Here is a 17437-nt window from a genome sequence, read left to right as displayed (position 1 = left end):
TTTGCGTGCTGGGGACTGGACATGATCGGGCCTTTCAAGCTAGCACCGGGTGGTTTCCGATACGTATATGTCACCATTGACAAGTTCTCCAAATGGATTGAATATAAACCGCTCGTCTCGGCCACTACAAAGAAGGTAGTTGAGCTCTTTGAAGATATCATCCATAGATTTGGTCTACCAAACAGCATCATCACCGATCTCGAAACTACGTTTACTGGCCATCACTTCTAGGACTTCTACAAAGACTGTTGCATCTCCATCAAATATGTCTCCATTGCCCATCCACGAGCCAACGGTCAGGTCGAACGGGCAAACGGTATGATCCTTGATGCCCTAAAAAGAGACTATATCAGAAAGAAGAAAAGCACCCGGGCAAATGGCTCAAGGAGCTTCTAGCTGTAGTCTGGGGACTACGTACTCAAGCTAGTCATAGCTCCAGCATGACTCCATACATTTTGGTCTATGGCTCTGAAGCCATACTACTAGCAGACGTTACTTTCTGAGCACCTAGTGTGGAAAACTATGATGAAGAGTAGGCCGAGGCTGTTCGGTCTGAGGACGTCAATAGGGCAGAGGAAGAATGCCTAATCACCTGTGTCCGTATAGCTAAATATCTGTAGGCTTGCGGAGGTACTACAACCAAAACGTCAAAGGTCATTCATTTGCTGTCGGCGATCTTGTTCTCCATAGAAAACAAAAAACTGAAGGGTTGCACAAGCTCTCTTCCCCCTGGGAAGGGCCTTATGTCGTCAAAGAAGTTACTCGACCAGGTTCTTATCGCCTAAGTGACTTAGAAGGAGTCGATGTTCCCAACTCATGGCACATCGAGCACCTTATACGTTTCTATCCTTGAAACACTCTAGATATGTACTCTACAATTTTATATTTAGTAAAGTTTTTGGTCTCCATAACTTGTCTCCATTTTGTCTCTATTGTGGTTTAACATCCACTTGTGGTCGTCGAGCTATATGCTACTTCTTGACGAACTCCAATACGTAATCGCCGAACACGATTTCTCCAAATCGCCGAACACGTTTTCTCCAAATCGCCGAGCACGTTTTCTCTAAATCGCCAAACACGTTTTCTCCAAATCGCCGAACACGATTTCTCCAAATCGCCGAACACGTTTTCTCCAAATTGCCGAGCACGTTTTCTCTAAATCACCGAACACGATTTCTCCAAATCGCCGAGCACGTTTTCCCCATATCGCCAAACATTTTTTGGTCAGAGAGCAACATCCTTTTTTTCTATTCTCTTCGGAGATGACCTAGTCTCCGATCTCTCCCTACATGTGCTACGGGCTCCACGCTCTGCGTTATGGGTGGTCGACTGTGGTCCCTTGGTCACACCTATTTTTCCTACATGTCTACTAGCTCCACGCTCGACGTTATGGACTATGGGTCAGCCAAGGCCGAGAGTTCAACATAGAATACATTGCTCGGACGCCGCTTATGTTGTCTTTATCTCCAAGTTCATATAACAACTACCGAGAAGCACACGTTCCACGCTGTTTGTTATGGAAAAGACCCAGTCACCGATTTTTTCCTACATGTGCCATGGCTCTGCGCTCTGCATCATGGGTGGTCGGCTGTGGTTCCTGGATCATGTCTGTTACTCCTACACATGCACGGGCTCCACGCTCGACGTTATGGACTATGGGCTGGCCAAGGCTATAGGGATCAATAGCAGACCAACTGTTTGGATGTTATTTGAACTACGCATAATCGCGTCAGGTTTGAAACTGCGAAGACTATTTCGCCGAACTACAAGCAAACTACATATATTACATATACATGCACCTTATAGCATTTATTCGACGAATAATTGTTTGTTGCGCTTTTACATGTTCTAATTACACTGTCAAGCCTTTATAGATGATAATTTATGAGTTGATTACTGAGCTTCGCCATTACCATCCATTTCACCAAACAGGTCTATATCTCTGGCCAGCATCTTCGTTGCGTCCTCCACTTCATCCTCCAGCTGCTGTGTCCCCACGTCATCCAGTCCTTCGGTGAACCCACCCCCTATCGACTGAAGGTCAATGGTAGGGTAATGGGACCGAACAACCGCGAGGACATGGGTAGCGATGGTCGTAATGGCGTTGCGGTTGAAAGTCTTGAAGTTCTCCCATGCTGCGTTGCACCTCTGGATTATGGTGTCGGGACGTTGACGCCTATCGTCGTGCTGAGCAGCCACTTCCAGATCGACGCAATCAAGCACCGGCTTAATTGCAGCGATTACAGCGTCGAAATTCTCCTTTTGGACCTTGGCCTCCTGCACCAGCACGTCGAACTGCACTTTGGCTTTATGACAATAGCATGCGAGAGTTACAGTGATCCATTATACAAGGAAGCTACTACAACAATAATTCCGACCAGGAGGAATTCACCTTTTAGCTCCTTAGCAAGTTTGTCCGCCCGCTCTGCTTCCTTTGCTTTCTCCTGGCGAAGTTGATCGATGGCCTGGCGCATTTGTCCGAGCTCAGCATCTTGCTCTACAAGCACACCAGTTGTCTAAGCTCAGCATCTTGCTCTACAAGCACACCAAAGTACATTCGTTGGTGTACCGTACTTGCTTTCTGTTTGGATACACTGTTGAGCTGTTTGCTTTTCCTCTCTAGCTACTCGGAACCACTTCTTAGTTGGTCGGAGACAGCAGCCAACAGCTCAAACTGGCTCCGCACTTGCTCGGACACAGCCGCCAGCTTTTCAGTAAGGACCCCCTTCTGGTATTCCAGGTCACGCACGTTCGACTCTGCAAGGTCTCGTTCATGTTGGGCCCTCTGGATATTCTTCTACGAGAGGTTCCTAGCCTCTTTGTGTTTTTCATTCTCCACAGCAAGGGGCTCCATTCGCTTTATAAGCTGGCAGCACTGCTCGGCAACTCGAGATATCTCCTGCAAAATGCATGATGACATTATCGTTAACCAATTCCAATAAACAACCAGGACTTTTCCAGACGAAGTATTTACCTTGATCTGTTTCATTACACCAGTAAGAGAAGACTCCAGTCTCCTGAACTCCTTGGTGGTGTCCTCTTCTTCAACAATAACTATTTCATCGCCGCGCTTTAGAAGGATCCAGACTGCTTGGGGTCGAGGTTCATCATGCATGATCTCCTCCACTTCGTCCTCCTCCATTGCAGCTGGGGGGACCACCTTGGGGCTTAGTGGTCAGATAGCAAGTCCGACCATGCCCTCCGAAGTATCGGGGACCGCCGTTTGCTCCTTCGGCACCGAAAGCTTTTCCGCTACTGATTCCACCGATGCCAAAGGTGCTGGCGCTGACTCGTTTGCTGTAGTAGGCAGTCGCTCGTGGCTTTCAAGCCCACCAGGGGCAGCAATTGGCTCCCCCGCATGCTCCCGAACACTCGGGGACTCCTGGATGTGGTCTACTGGCATCTCCATCGCTCCAGGGCCAGTTTCTAGTTGCTGCTCAGCCTAAGCGGGTGGGGCTGGATCAGTTGATGGCTTTGCACTATACCAAATTAGTTATTCAGTCACAATAGAAGTAAGGGAAATACAGCAAAGTAACATCAGCACAAGGACACTTACTGTTTGGTCTGACGGTTCAATTTCTTGAACCGACGGTGCTGGCTTGAGCCTCCAGGCGCGACCGCGGGGTCGACTTCTGTGCTCGGCGAGGGAATTCTCAGCTCTACCTTGGTCGGCCTTGGTTCCGCATGCTGCTCTAGGGCTGCTGTAGTTTGTTGCTCGGGGATCTCTGTTGCCCGCCCCATTGGGGTTTCCGACGTCTGTTGCACAGCAACTACCTCCGCTCGCTGCTTGGGAACTCTCCTTGTCGGAGCTTCACGGACTTCTTCACCAACCCTGGTTTGTTGCTCTACGCGTGGGTTGCGTGGAGGCCCTTTCGTGCTCAGGGGAGGGTTCGTGAGAATCTTATCATCGTTAGACCAATCGAACACCACGGTTCTTCATGTTCGATTGGTCTAGTCATCATCCAGAGAAATCCCTCCTGGTTTGCGGGGAGCAGTCGTTGTTGTTTTCCACTTCTTCTGGGCCGGCTCATCTTCCGCCAGCCTCTTCCCCTGGGTTTTCGCCGACACCAGGGGAGGACTCTCCGTTCGACCATTGTTCATTTCTCCAGATTCCAAGGAGACACTGACAGAGCTTTCTTCAATTTGAACAGGTCTTTGTGCATCTACTGACGGTGGCCAATCATTTCTCGGCATGCCCGAGAAATACACTGCCCTGTCCTGCAAATGGATCTTCACATGAGTAGGATTAGTTTATTGCTCGGTAGTATAAATAAACTTCTCAGAAACATATAGTCAGGACATTCACATGAGGAGGCAGATTCTTGCAATTAAAGGGCTTTGTGTACCCTAACAGCCTGAAGGAGGATAGCGGAGCAAACAGCTCGGCAGTTCGCTCTTCGACGTCGCTCTTGGACAGTATTTCTGGCCTCTCTCGAGTACCATTGGTCTCCCCTTTGAATTCAAAGCCTAGGTGCGCTCTCTCTTTATAGGGTTGTATGCAGCGCACTATGAAACTCGCCGCTACCAATCCGCCATTGGTCTTCACGCCCTTTATCAAGCCGAGGAGTTCATTCACTTGCTCCATGTCCTCCTTGCTTAGCAGCTCCGACCAACTCCTCTGGCTTTCTGGGATGTGGTTGGCGTTACAACGCACCGCTGGGTGGCCTTGTTTCATGTAGAACCATCTGGTGTTCCACCCCTTCAGCGACGTGTTCAGTGGTATGGTAAGATATTCACTCGCCATCCCATCCCAAAGCTGGAGATACACCCTGCCGACCACCGTGGAACCAGCGCCGCCTCTCTTCTTCAGCCAGAATAGGTGACGTAATAGATTGAAGTGGGGTAGGATTCCGAGGTATGCCTCACAAAAGTGGATGAAGATAGAGATGTGCAGAATGGTATTGGAGTGGAGATTGCACAGAGTAACCCCCTAGAGCTCCAACAGATCCCTTAGAAATGGGTGAATAGGAAACCCTAACCCATGCTAGAAATAGTCTTCGAATACCACTGCTTCGTCAGTGTGAGGCGTGGGAAAGGACTCACCAAGAGCTGGTCGCCATCCAGCGGTCGCATGGTCGGGGAGAACGCCGACTTCCACCAATCGGTTTAGCTCAGCTTCTCCTATCTGTGACGGCACTCACTCCTCGTCGCGTCAAGCCACAGCATCCACCTTCTTGAGACTCGTCTTCTTTAGTTTCGCAGCTCCTCTCTTCGGTGCCATCTCTTAGATCTGGTTAGGTTTCAGCGTCGGAGGCAAATGTGGTCGCAGATTCGGTAGCGCGAGAGATGAGGAGGAAGATGAAGTGGAAAAGGTGGGAATAGGGTCTATGGCGGCACTATTATATAGGATTTTCCCCACCGTTCCGCATTCAAGGGTTTTTTGGGAACTGTTCTCGCGATCTGCGCCGCTTCGATTTCTTCGATGCGGCAAATGGGCCTTTACCTAGGCTTTCTGCGCAACCACAGCCCATGGCGCTCATTTATCGCTGCCTTCAGTTGCTCCTCGCTGAAATATCACCAACTTCTCCACCATTTATTGAGGCTAAGTAACTGACACTGTACAGCTGTTACTCTGGTTTTTTCTCCATGATTTGATTTCTCCAATAACTCTGCCTGCAGCTTGGGGACTGGCGGCCTTTTCCATTGGTCTTTGATTATTTTTCTATTTCTGACCCTGGCACCACATAACTGCATCACCTACTATTAGGTTCAGGGACTAAGTGGGCACACTTCACCTTGCGATGAATGTGTTTGTTCTCATCTCGAGGCTATGCTCGGGGATTGGCTGCCTGCTCGGCTGGTCTTCTACTTTATGACCCTGGCACCACATGACTATGCCACCTACTATCAGGCTCGGGGACTAAGTGGGCACACTTCACCTTACGGTGAATGTGTTTTATCTCTTTTTAGGTCATGACTCAGGACTGACTGCCTGCTCGGCTGGTTTTCTACTATTCTTCAAGTTTCTGACCCTGGCACCACATGAATACAACATCTGCTCTCAGGCTCAGGGACTAAGTGGGCACACTTCACCTCATGGTGAGTGTGCGGGATTCTTTCTCGAAGACTACATGCCTATAAAGGAAGATTGACTCCTACAACTTTGTTCAAACTCTAAGTGGGCACACTTGGTCCACTACGGAGAAATTTTTGTTTCTAAACTTGAGCTCCTTACACCCGTATGGCAAGCCGTACTTAGGTCACTCTGCTCAGTGATAGGTCACGCTGTTCGGTGATAGGTTATGCTGCTCGGCAATGGTTGACACTGCTCGGCGATGGCTCACACAGCTCGACTGTTTAGCATGGTGGTTGGACCATGAGTTTGACTGCTCGACGTTATTTGCACCTGCTCGGACAAGCTCAAGACGACATTGCACAATGGGTACAAGGCGCTCGAGGACTAGCTGTGGGGTGTATGACCCCGGATACCCACGGCAGACCACATGAGCTGCGCCCCTAGGGGTGGCCTAGCCCACAAGAGAAGCCTTACGGGGAACGACTCTACTCGGCGCCTTTCGCAAGACATCGGGAAGATATCCTAAAGATACTATGAGATCTGTTAGGATATGTATGATCCCAAGATTCCTATAATCAGTTATTACTTTCCGGTTATCTCTCAGATCTAACCGACTTGTAACCCTACCTTTCGGACTATATAAGGTGGGCAAGGATCCCCTCTAAAATCATGGCATATCATACGATAGCTAATACAAACCAACAGACCACAGGAGTAGGGTATTATGTCATACTAATGGCCTAAACCTATCTAACTTGTGTGTCTCGGTTGCCTTCTTATTCTTGATCTCGCGCTCCTCTACCGATCAATCTACCTTCGTGGGATACCCCTCAGAGGACTGTTGATGATATTCTATCGACATGCCCCAAGTGTGAAGCTCCATGGTACAAGGAAGGGCCATCAAATGTGGGTACCAAGACCAGAGGAGGTCCCGTAAAGGTCGTTTGGTATTTCCCTATAGCTTCCCGGGTGCATAGGCTGTTTGCATGTGCAAAGTCAGCCAAGCTGTTGCGCTGGTATGGCGAAGAGCGTAAGAAAGATACAATGATGAGGAACACCGCCGATGGGCATGACTGGAGGACTATCAATACTATATTCTATAAGGATATCAGTGGAGAGGTAAGGCACCTTTGGTTTTCTTTGAGCACAGATGGGATGAATCCTTTCGACCAAGTTAGAAGCAATCATAGCACCTGGCCAGTGACGCTCTGTATATACAACCTTCCACCTTGGGCCTGTATGAAGTGGTCATACATTAGATGCCACTACTGATCTAAGGGCCAAGCAACCTAGGAATGACATCGATGTGTTTCTGGAACTAGTGATCGATGAACTAGTGGAGATGTTTGAAAAGGGTGTGCCGGATGTTTGGGACGAGTACAAAAAGGAACATGTCACGATCAAGGGAGTACTTATCGCTACAATCACCAACCTACTAGGTCAAGGTTTGTTGTCCAGAGAGAAGACAAAAGGCTATACTGGATGTGTCGAGTGCTTGGACGACACCGATGCGGTAAATCTGCCAAATCTCAAAGATAGTTTATATGGGACACCGTAGGTTCCTACGTAAGGATCACCCTTACTGTAGGAACATAAAAGATTTCAATGGTACTATTGAGAAATGCTTAGCTCTAAAATATCGAGACAGGCCTGCGATACTTTGAGAACTCAACAAACTAGAGGTTGTCCTTGGGAAGAGGGACAATGCAGTAGCAGTGCCTGATGGGAGCGTTTGGAAGAAAAAATCAGTTTTCTAGAAACTACCTTACTGGCCATTTTTGAGTGTACGCCACTGTCTTGATCCCATGCACATCACTAAAAACATGTGTGCTAACACTCTTAACACCTTGATAGACACCGGGGGGACATCAAAGGATTCACTAGCCACACGCCTAGACATGCAACACTTGGGAATCAGGAAGGAGCTTCATCCTGTGGAGTTAGAGAATGGCCAGTTCAAACTTCTGGTTGTGTCATGGACATTGAAGAAGGAAGAAAAGCATGTGCTTATTTCTTTCTTCAATGAACTCAAAGTCTCGATGAGCTACTGTGCGAACCCAAAGAGGCTAGTGAACATGAGAGAACTCAAGTTCAACTATGGCCCTATGAAGGCCCATGACTATCATGTCATTATGACTCAGCTGCTCCCTGTTGCCCTGCGTGGTATCCTCCCCCCAAAGGTCTGCGCCCCAATCATAAAGCTTTGCTTGTTCTTCAACGTGATCTCAAAAAAGGTCATTGATGTGTCCATGCTAGAGCAGCTGTAGCGGGACATAGCCGAAACTCTCGTTAGGTTTGAGATGCATTTCCCACTGACTTACATTGATATCTCATTGCATCTGCTCATTCATATTGTTGACCAAATTAGAGCCCTTGGCCCAATGTACCTGCATCAGATGTTCCCTTTCGAAAGATTGATGAAAGTTTTCAGGAGGTATGTTAGAAACAGATTCAGGCCAGAAGGGGGCATGGTTGAAGGATGGACAACAGAGGAGGCCATTGAGTTTTGCACATATTATCTGGACATCAAAAGGGCTAGAGTTCTAGAATCTCGTCATGAGGGAAGACTACGTGGCAAAGGAACGATTGGGGAGAAATCTGTTACAGTAGATGACCCTGTTTCTTTTAGACAGGCATAGTTCATTGTTCTCCAGCAAGCTAAGGGTGTGATACCATACATTGACGAGCAAAGGCAATCGCTGCAAACTCTATATCCGAGCAGGTCACATGCTTGGCTAGATAGAAAACATAAGGAGGAATTTGTCAACTGGTTGCGACATTGCTTGCTTGGAATAAAGTTGGGTAATCAACTGGATGCCTTAGCCAAGGAACCTTCAAGTACATATCTTAAGTACCAAGGGTATGAGATCAATGGATTCACATTTTATACAAAAAAGCAAGATGGAAAGAGCACATACCAAAATTGTGGTGTTTGTTTTGATGCTCACGACAAAAATGGCAACATGCAGGCGACATACTATAGTTTCATAGAGGAGATATGTGAGCTAGCCTATGGTCCATTGAAGGCAGCTTTTTTTCGCTGCCAATGGGTCTGGCTCGAGAAAATCAACACTGACAGCGAATGGTTCACTACCGTTGATCTCACTAAGACCACATACAGAGATGACCCCTTCGTCCTTGCAAGAGATGTTATGCAAGTCTTCTATGCATGGGACAACAAGACAAAAGGAAGGCTAAAAGTAGTCCTAGAAGGGAAAAGGAAGATTGTCGGTGTTGATGGAGTGACGGACGAAGAAGACTACATGGGCTATTAGGAAATGCCTCCATTCAGGGCGAATGTACCCCTACCTATCATTCAAGAGGGTGACGAACCTACTTATGTATAGCTTGATCACAATGAGGCCCTCACTGTTGATGCACCTAAAGATAGTTAGATTATTGTTAACTATGTAATCATTATGCACATAACCATGAAGGATGTTTGATCCTGATGAAACTCTCATATCCTCTCTCCTCCTCGTTAATACTCTGCCAACTCAGCAAATATGCCGATGTATCATAGCAATTAATGAGAATGAAAGTTATTTAAAACTACCATTGAGACTAACCTTATTACTATTCAAACACTCGATTAGACATCGGACGTAACATTTCTAAACTTTACTCTCTGAATTTAAACACCAGCTAAATATAAATATAAATATATATGTCTAGACTTCTGATAGAAGGACATTGGGGCAGCCATTCTCTTCTGAGTTACTACTAGTAGTGAGGGATCCATAGCTCCTTGGCGCCACTGGTCCCAAACCAGTTTATAGTCCCTGCTCATAATACTCGAAGGAGCCCAGCCCACAGTCGGCATTGAGCAAAGGTGTAGTAGCTCCATTCCTCCTCCAACCTTCATTGATCATTGATGTATGTGCTCCTAGAGATGTGAATGGGAATGCATGTGGCTTGCGTGTTGACTGTTGAGTGATCCATTTACTTGATGCGTGTACTGTTCTGGTCTCTAGATCAGGTCGAGATGAAGAGGAACGCTAAGAAGTCCACAGAGAAAGAAGGTGCACAGAGAAAATTAATTTAATAAATTATAAAATAGAACAAAAAAATTGGGCCGCCTAGGACTCGAACACGGGTCTTGGGGGCTAAGTTGAGGGGTCTTAACCGTTGCGCCAGTAGGAGCCATTCGAAAGAAAACTAAAAGTTATCCTACTTAACACCTAACTGCTACACCACATTACTGCCGGTTTGGGGAATGACCCGGCAGTGATGTACACCATCACTGTCGGTTTATAATCAAAACCGGCAGTGATGAGCTATTTCCTGAAGTAAATTAATAATTTATAAAATAGAACAAAAAAAATTTACCGCCTGGGACTCGAACATGGGTCTTGGGGGCTAAGTTGAGGGGTCTTAACCGTTGCGCCAGTAGGAGGAGTTCAAAACAAAATGAAAAGTCATCCTACTTAACACCTAACTTAACACCTAACTGCTACACCACATCACTGCCGGTTTGGGGAATGACCCGATAGTGATGTAATGAGCTATTTTCCGAAGTAAATTAATAATTTATAAAATAGAACTAAAAAATTTGGGCTGCATGGGACTCAAACATGGGTCTCGGGGGCTAAGTTGAGGGGTCATAACCCTTGCGCCAGTAGGACGAGTTCGAAAGAAAACAAAAAGTTATCCTACTTAACACCTAACTGGCTACGATGGAGGCAGGGCCCTTCACTGCCGGTTTTGTTTCTTCACAGTTAGTTGCTCGAATCGACACAGAAGGCTCCATTCACTGTCAGTTTTTAAACTAAAACCGACAATGATGTGTAGATGCTCCTCACATGCCAACAATGCTCCCACTGACCACAATAGTTGGAACACTGCTCCCACCTACCCCAACAACTTTAGTTCAGAAATAAAAATGTACCACGATTGCTAGCCCCTATAAAATGGCCATTGGCCAGGAGCTAGCCTCTCCATGCATGTTGGTTTCAACCAGACCTTATCAGCCATGATATAATGTTTTCCTCTCACAATAAACCATAGATATCGTTATGCATCGTAGTCCACCAAAATGGTGCACACAAGAGGTACTAGAAGAATGCTACTAAAGATAGAGCAACGCCGAAGATTGGAGATGCCATGAGGTTCATAGAGCCATCCGCTGCGGTGTGCATCTGGAAAAAGGCCATGTACAGACAAGGCGGATTCATCGATGCCACCTTGTCATCTCCAACTGCTATAGCTCGTAGACCACCTCGGTGCTGCTGTTTGCCCCTAGTTGGTGCTAGAAGAATGCTACTGAGGTGGTTACATTATAAGGTGTTGATACACATTGATTATAACATTGACCTGTACACAAATAGGTCTTTGTTATCATATATGAAATTTTAGTGTAAGGTCTTTGTTATCGTATATGTAATTTATGTCTAATATTTTTGTTATTTTTGATGTATTTCATTACTATCTAAATAAATATATCATTTTTGTTAAAACTTTCCCACTGTACTATCTAAATAAATATATTCTTTACATATACCTTCACTGTCGGTTCTACTTATAAACCGACAGTGATATTAACATTCACTGTTGGTTCTACTTCAAAACTGGCAGTGATGTCCATGCCCCCCTATATAAAACAAACCGCCAGCCACATACATCGATCCCACCCACCCACGAACTCTCAGTCTCATTTCTCACGTTTCACTCTCACTTCTCAAGAAATCCATTCTCTCTACGTGATTTGGTCATGGCTCCTGCATTTTTCAATGGTATTGATATGTTGTCTTCTCCAATATTCTATCTATATTCATTTGATCTATATTTATATTCATGTTTCTTTGCATTCTACATTTAGATATCTTCTTATTCCTTGCATTTGATCTATATTTAATTATGTTGTCACATTTTACTTAGAAGAATTTTTTGTGCATATATTTTATGTTCATATTTTTTTGGCATTTTATCGATCAGGTGGTATGAACAACGGACCTCCCCCACCATAAGAACCAGGTTTCCACCCTGGCGATGAGCCATTCGCTCCTAATGTGGCCATTCCATGGTTCCCTATTCCAGCTATTGTATGAAATATTTTCCAACATCTTTTGTTTTTTATGCTAACAAATAAGTGTAATTAGTTTAATATTATTGTTGCATACATATATGTCACAGACTATATCCCCAATAGATTGGCTACGGACAACACTTAGCTGGTTCTTTATCTTGGACATCATCGAGGACATGACATCTAATGCAAGTGGTCGGCTATGGACGTGTGAACTCAGTTTTTCCATCCCTTTAAGGGGTGCAAATCATTGGAACCATATCTACAAGACGGGAAGACAGAGCCTGGATGTGATAAGCACCCAATTTAGTGTCGTGCACATCTGTTTAGAGGCACTTCGACGTGTTTGCTATGATGTGTTTGATTTCTCGCACTTCAAGGCACTTGCTTTGAATGCTAGTGATATCCCCGTCCCACAAGCAAGCGAATGGTTTGCGAGCTACAATCATGCGGATGTGGTAAAATGGTCACTTATACCTAAGTCGTGGTTATTTGTTGTTTATTATTGTAATAACATTCTCTAATTTTTTTTGTTTTCTCCGCATGCAGATTGCGCTTCAGGACCTTACCTATGCTGCATGTGACTTATGGGCCGTTTTAGACCAAGCAACAAAGCAACTCGGGTACGATTAGGACTTCTGCAATGGTAACCTTGGCCAGCTCACTATAGAAGGATGCCAGTACTACATAAGGATTACTAACAGGGGTAGTGGTCGTTCAGTAGGTTACATCTATGGCCGACCATTCTTTCGGTATTGTGAGGCACGAGAGAGTGCACTCATACAGGCATTGGACTTCATCGATACAAGCGGATACATAATATGTGACATCAATTACCATATATGGCTACAGAGGCATGTTAGTGTGCGTGGCCCGATTGAACCCGATAGTGATTCCGATAGTAATTAATGTTTATTAGGTTGTTTTCAAGGTCGTAGTTTAATTGGGTTCTAATTTTAATTTGTATGGCTTTGTGTGTTTAATTATTGTCATGTATGTAATTCGTGTAACATTTGTTGGGCAACTAGAAATATACATTCCAGTGTTGTATTCATCTCAAACTTTTTCTTAGGCTTTCACGTGCCACGTGTGAAGGAAACACCTAGTTTGGGATTTTCCAGAGATGGTTTGCTACTTTCTGAGGTTTAATTGAATTTCCGTGTGACGACACCGTTTAATTATAGGTTGAACTGAGTCTACCCACAAAAAGATATGAAATGGTGCTAAACATTTACACAGGCTCTAATGTGCCCTAGGGATAAGAATTTTGTGGAGGTGGATGACAAAATCTATTGGGTTCAAGATGAAATTCACCCTCTTTTGTCTCATTCGACATAGAGAAAAATATAATAAATACAAAAACAGATCAGAAAAACCTCAGATCCTGTGTGGGGTCTTAATTTGGGTGTACATGCTTGCCAAAAAAATTTTAAGCCGTTTTGATATAGGCGGAGTATACATGCTTCACAGAGGTACATGTGTCTTTTCATCGAACCATGAGTATACACATAAATTATTAAGGTTTCTATGGTTCATAGGCATTTCGATGTCGTATTCATCTCAAACTTTTTCTTAGGCTTCCACGTGCCATGTGTGAAGGAAACACCAAGTTTGGGATTTTCCGAAGATGGTTTGCTACTTTCTGAGATTTAATTGAATTTCCGCATGACGACACCGTTTAATTATAGGTTGAATTGAGTCTACCCACGAAAAGATCTAGAATGGTGGCAAACTTTTATGTAGGCTCCAATGTGCCCTAGGGATAAGAATTTTGTGGAGGTGGATGAAAAAATCTATTGGGTCCAGGATGAAATTCACCCTCTTTTGTCTCATTCAGCACAGAGGAAAATATAATAAATAAAAAAACTGATCAGAAAAACCTAAGATCCTATGTGGGGTCTTAATTTGGGTGTACATGCTTGCCAAAAAAATTTCAAGTCATTTCGACATAGGGGGAGTATACATGCTTCACAGAGGTACATGTGCCCTTTCATCGAACCATGACTATACACATAGGTTATCAAGGTTTCTGTGGTTCATACGTATTCTGGTGTCATATTGGTCTCAAACTTTTTCTTAGGCTTGCACGTGCCACGTGTGAAGGAAACACCTAGTTTTTTTATTTTCTGAATATGATTTGCTACTTTCTGAGGTTTAATTGAATTTCCACGCGACGACACCGATTAATTATAGGTTGAATTGAGTCTACCCATGAGAAGATCCAGAATGGTGCCAAACTTTTACATAGGCTCTAATGTGCCCTAGGGATAAGAATTTTGTGGAGGTGGATGAAAAATCTATTGGGTCCAAGATGAAATTGATCCTCTTTTGTCTCATTCAGCGCACAGAAAAATATAATAAATAAAAAAACTAATTAGAAGAACCTAAGATCCTATGTGGGGTCTTAATTTGGGTGTACAAGCTTGCCAAAAAAATTTCAAGCCACTTCAACATAGGAATACATATGCTTCTATTTATTCAGTATATAAAAGAATTTTTTTAATATATATAAACATCACTATCGGTTTCAAAAAATCGGCGTTGATGAGAATAATCCGACAGTGATACTGGTTATCACTGTCGGTTTATTTTGAAAACTGGCAATGATACATAAAAAATTAAAAAAATTGTGCCAGCCCTCGGGTTCGAGCTCGAGTCTCGGGCTGTAGAGTTAAGAGACTTAACCGCTGCGCTAGTATAGGATGTGTGCTAATGGTTATTTACCTTTTCCTTTTGACCTTTAGGCCACTTAATAAATTATAAAATAGAACAAAAAAATTTGGGCCGCTTGAGACTCGAACACAGGTCTCGGGGGCTAAGTTGAGGGGTCTTAACCGTTGCACCAATAGGAGGAGTTCGAAACAAAACAAAAAGTTATCCTACTTAACACCTAACTGCTACACCACATCACTGCCGGTTTGGGCAATGACCCGACAGTGATGTACCCCATCACTGTCGGTTTACAATTAAAACCGGCAGTGATCAGCTATTTCTCGAAGTAAATTAATAATTTATAAATTAGAACAAAAAAATTTGGGGCGCATGGGACTCGAACACGGGTCTCGGGGGCTAAGTTGAGGGGTCTTAACCGATGTGCCAGTAGGAGAAATTCAAAACAAAACAAAATGTTATCCTACTTAACACCTAACTGCTACACCACATCACTGCTGGTTTGGGGAATGACCCAACAGTGATGTACCCCAACACTATTGGTTTACAATCAAAACCGACAATGATGAGCTATTTCCTAAAATAAATTAATAATTTATAAAATATAACAAAAAAATTTGGGCCGCCTAGGACTCGAACACGGGTCTCGGGGGCTAAGTTGATGGGTCATAACCGTTGCGCTAGTAGGAGGAGTTTGAAACAAAATGAAAAGTTATCCTATTTAACACCTAACTTAAGACCTAACTTCTACACCACATCACTGCCGGTTTGGGGAATGATCCAACAGTGATGTACCCCATCACTGTCGGTTTACAATCAGAACCAGTAGTGATGAGCTACTGGTATAAAAGAGGCTCGGGTTGAAATTATCCAAATTCATTTCAACCCCGCGCCAACCCCTCTCCTCGCGCCGCCAGAGCACCACCCTGCGCCGAAGCACCACCCCACGCCATCCACCGCCCCACGCCGGAGCACCGCCCCACGCCAGAGCACCGCCCCACGCTGTCCAGCACCCCAAGCCGGAGCACCGAGCCGTCTGTGCCCTCGTTCCTCATCCACGACGCCGACCGTGCCCCTCCTCCTCCACGCCTACACTCCCGCCGCCGAGGCCTTCAGGAGCGCATGGACAGCTGCTTTCCCACCCCCATGGTCAGTGCATGGCTAACTACCCGCTATATGTCTGATGAAATGTCCCATGGTGTCCCATAGGTGCTTACTTGAATCAGTAGAGGCTTTTCATTTACCAAGTACTACAACTTATTGTTTGATATGATAATTTACTTGCCATAATTTATGTTACTGCTACTTTATTGCATTGCTAGCATAAAGTTTGATCATGAATGTCTAGTCTATAGTGCCACCGATGCTCAATGTTTTTGATGTGAGGATGGAGTATATATATTTTAGACCTATAGAACTAATATATGTACATCTGGTTAAATAATATCTGCTATACTCTAGTTTTTAAAATGCAACAGCCCCCCACACCCATCATTTTTACAGAGATAATTTAGAAACAAGGTGAGATATTATTTAACCCTCCAAACTTGCAATTCACAGTAAAGGGTACATATTAAAAAAACAAATATTCCTTGAGATGAATCTACATGCCAATTGACCATGGTGCACTCCAATTTTAAAAATGCAACACCCAAACCAAAAACTTGCTACACAAAACCAAAAAGCAATTATTACATTTGTCCTCATGATCATTGCTAAAGAGCCTATTTAAACCCTAAACTGTGAAACCAGAAATTCAATACTCCAAACTTGTAATTCATAGAATTCATGATCATTGCTAAAGCGTTTGTTTGTTTGGAAGACTAAAAATACATTCAGTGCACAAATGAATATTCAAAGCAGTCAATCTAAAATCTAGACAGAACCATTCATAAAATCACAATCCCCTTGTCTAACTTGCTTAGGAGCATGGGACAACCATCTGAGTTTGTCAATCAGGCAATGTAACATGCATATAACTATCATGTCCCATTGTTTCTATACAAAGCACTACTGAGCATTTGAGGGATACAGTTGCAAAGCCAGCTAATAGAGAAGTATCTTATTTCTTAGCCACATCAACTAAGGGCCTAGGTCTTCAACGCTAACCAGTCTTGCCATGGAACCGCCCTCTTACCTTCACTTGCAAGAGAGTTTCCTGTATCCCTACAAACTGATAATTTGACATTAGCTGTCATCATATCTTTGTCCACCCTGACCTGATCAAACTTTTCAACTTATGGATGGCCCTATTGCCCCTGGCAATCATTCCCCACGTCATTTTGCAGACAAGAAAGCCCTTTTAATTGCCATAAAAACACTTTTCTTGTACATATTATGTTAATTCATGAACTCCATCACTTTAGTATCAAATTCGACTTCTAGCAATAGAGATGAGATTTTGGTCCAAACATAACACTCACCATTTAACAAAAAGAAGACAACATTGATCACTTTAGTGTAGTCATCATTGATAGAATCCCAAAATCATGAACAAAACATGCCCCATTTAGAAAATAAACTGTAGAATTTTCCATTAATAGTAGATGCATTGCATTACCTATCAGAGATCATATTTACGCCCTTTTCCTTCCATTGTCATGAAACATCGAACCACGGCCTCATTGGTCACTTTCTTCATTTCTTCTTTCTCTAGATAGCAAATAAGTCTATGACTCAAGTGCTGATCACCCATGCAATTAGACAAAGTTGTTTTGACAATCTTC

This window comes from Miscanthus floridulus, chromosome 18 (assembly GCF_019320115.1).
Source record: "Miscanthus floridulus cultivar M001 chromosome 18, ASM1932011v1, whole genome shotgun sequence".
NCBI classification, from domain to species: domain Eukaryota; kingdom Viridiplantae; phylum Streptophyta; class Magnoliopsida; order Poales; family Poaceae; genus Miscanthus; species Miscanthus floridulus.
This window is presented reverse-complemented; position numbering follows the sequence as displayed.